Source organism: Phacochoerus africanus, chromosome 4 (genome assembly GCF_016906955.1).
Source record: "Phacochoerus africanus isolate WHEZ1 chromosome 4, ROS_Pafr_v1, whole genome shotgun sequence".
Taxonomy (NCBI): Eukaryota; Metazoa; Chordata; class Mammalia; order Artiodactyla; family Suidae; genus Phacochoerus; species Phacochoerus africanus.
Genome location: NC_062547.1, coordinates 57,289,939 through 57,292,846, shown reverse-complemented (window position 1 = coordinate 57,292,846; position 2,908 = coordinate 57,289,939). Strand labels below are relative to the sequence as shown.

The 2,908-nt window shown below is 38.4% G+C and overlaps 1 pseudogene; it reads left to right on the top strand.

Moving 5' to 3' along the window:
• The first annotated feature begins 2,040 nt into the window (after positions 1-2,040).
• On the top strand, positions 2,041-2,558 carry LOC125124207 (mitochondrial import receptor subunit TOM20 homolog; annotated as a pseudogene).
• Positions 2,559-2,908: the final 350 nt, after the last annotated feature.

Here is a 2,908-nt window from a genome sequence, read left to right as displayed (position 1 = left end):
AAAATAGAAAATGATGGCATTTGGACAACATAGATGAATTTGGAGGACATCATACTACATAAAACAAGCCAAAGGAAGAAAGATAAATAATGCATATTATTGCTCAACAAGTGGAAACTAAAAAAAAGAAACAAAAACAAAAAATAAATTTCATAGAAACTGCAAATAGAATAGTGGTTATTGAAATAGTGTAATAGAATTCAGGGGCTGGGGGTGGGGGGGATGGAGAGATGTTGGTCAAAAGCACAATTATGAGAGTTCCCGTCGTGGCGCAGTGGTTAACGTGTCTGACTAGGAACCATGAGGTTGTGGGTTTGGTCCCTGCCCTTGCTCAGTGGGTTAAGGATCCGGCGTTGCTGTGAGCTGTGGTGTAGGTTGCAGACGCGGCTCGGATCCCGCGTTGCTGTGGCTCTGGCGTAGGCCGGGGGCTACAGCTCCGATTCAACCCCTGGCCTGGGAACCTTCATATGCCGCAGGAGCGGCCCAAGAAATAGCAACAACAACAACAACAACAACAACAAAAGACAAACGACAAAAAAAAATAGAAAGCACAATTATGAAAAAATTATAAAGGTCTAAAGTATATCACCATTAATATAATTAATAATACTTGCATAATTGGGATTTGCTGGGAAAATAGATCTCAAGCACTCTCACACACACACAAAAATCAATACAATACAATTGTAACCATGTGTTAATTATCTTGATTGTGCTAATCATTTCACAAGGTGTTTACATATATTGGTTTAGCACGCTGCACTCTCTCTCTCTCTCTCTCTCTCTCTCTATATATATATATATATACACACACACACACAAGAATATTCAGATGAAAGAGACATATTAAGTGTGAAGGGGCAAAATATCCCCATGCCCTCTTTAAGAATGCTACCCTCCCAACATCTCTACCTATTTACATACCCAGCAGCTCTCAGAACCTTACATTTTAGAGATTTTTTTTTCTGTATAGAAGTGATTGATTACATCATTGGCCTCTAGTGACTAATTCAACACCCAGCATCCCTCCTCTACCCAGTGGTCAAAGGGTGAAATTTCAAACCTTATATCATCTGGTTGGGTTCCTTGGCAATCAGACTTTCAAAAAGTCACATCATAAACATAAACTCAGGTATGGTTGAAAGGTTTAGCTACTGCAGTGACAAGCTAGATCTCTAACCTGATGAGGGACATGGGAACTCAAAAAAGGATGCATTATTAAAGAAGCAGATGCATAGCATGATCAAATATATAGCACAAATAAGAAATTCCCTTTCAGGATAGTTTGCATTTTGACCACAGTCTGCATGGCTAAGATGTGTAGTCTCTTCTCCTCCCATGAACCACTTAAGTGTGTCTTTTAATTTTTCAGTAAAATGCTTTATCATTCATGTGGCTTGTGGATGAAATGGAGCATGGAGAGTAAACTATATGCCCTATGATTGGGCCCACTAATGTTTACTTGGGTCTGAATCTGAGGCTATCATTAGGTTTAATGTACACAGTACATCCAACAGAACACAAATGTGGTCTTGTAGGGCCTGAATAACTTGGTCCAAGTCAATGAAACACATGAAGATGGCTAGGTAAAACCCAAAGAATGTGTAAACTGGACTCAGAATCCAGCGGGTTACTTTGGTTGAAATGAGATATTCAGTACAATCTGGTGTCAGGAGTGTTTTGGCCTACTGACTTAGGAATCACATCTTAACCCAACCTACCAATGTGCCCAGAACATTTACATTAGCCTACAATTGGGCAAAATCTTCTAACATAAAGCCTGTCTTATAATGTGTTGGACATTTTACTCAAAGTATTGAATTCTGTACTGGTGAAAGACAATGGTTGCATGGGTACAGAAAGATTATAAGTATACAGCTTGGGTATCCTCATTAACACATGATTAATTGGGAGCTATGGCTTGTTGCAACAGCCCAGCATTATGACAGAGTATTGTACCACATAGTACTTCCCCAGGTTAATATCAAAATTTAACGTGTGGCAGTTTCCCCACCACCACTGCTCCTCAGTGGAGAGAAGATGGTGGGCCTGAACAGTGTCATCGCCACTGGCCTATGTGGGACTCTTTTTATCAGGTACTGCATTTATTTTGACCTGCAAGAGATGGAGTAATCCCAACTTCAAGAAAGTGTGCAAGAACAAAGAAAGAAACAAAAGCTTGCTAAGGGGAGAGCTGGATGTTCCAAGATTCTGTGTTCATGATTATTTTTAATGACATAGATTTATCTACTTGATTTAAAATGTTATGTGTCATGTGTAAGTTAATTAATTACCTGACCTTATAGATGCTGACGCTGTTCAGAAATTCTTCCTCAAAGAAATACAGCTTGGTGAAGAGTTACTAGCTCATGGTGAATATGAGGATGGTGTGCACCATCTGACAAATGCAATCACTACATGTGGACATAGTAACAGCAGTTACTGCAAGCGTTACAGAAAACTCTTCCACCCACAGTGTTCCAGATCCTTCTAAGTTCCCAACAATTAATCAGAGAACTTTAAATGTGCAGAGCTTGACTGAAGATGACATGGAATGAGAAACAAATGTCAACCTAATCTCAAAATATTTTTAAATTCTTAACTTGGAAGATAAGCAGCTCTGTGGGAGTAAGGGAAAATATGCTTATTATGGACTGTCTTACACCAAAATCTACCAAAATCAATATTTACTTTGTGTAGATCCATTTGTCTGTTTTATTTACTTTTTCCAGTGAAAAGTGTATTTTAATAGAGAGCTTTTCCTTTTATAAATATACTATAATTTACCAAAATATGGATTTTTTTTTTATTCCTAAAACGTGAGTCTGGAATGTACATAGAACATGACATTGCTTACATTAAAAATACCCAATACTGTAGTTCCCTTGTAGTGCAGCAGGTTAAGTTC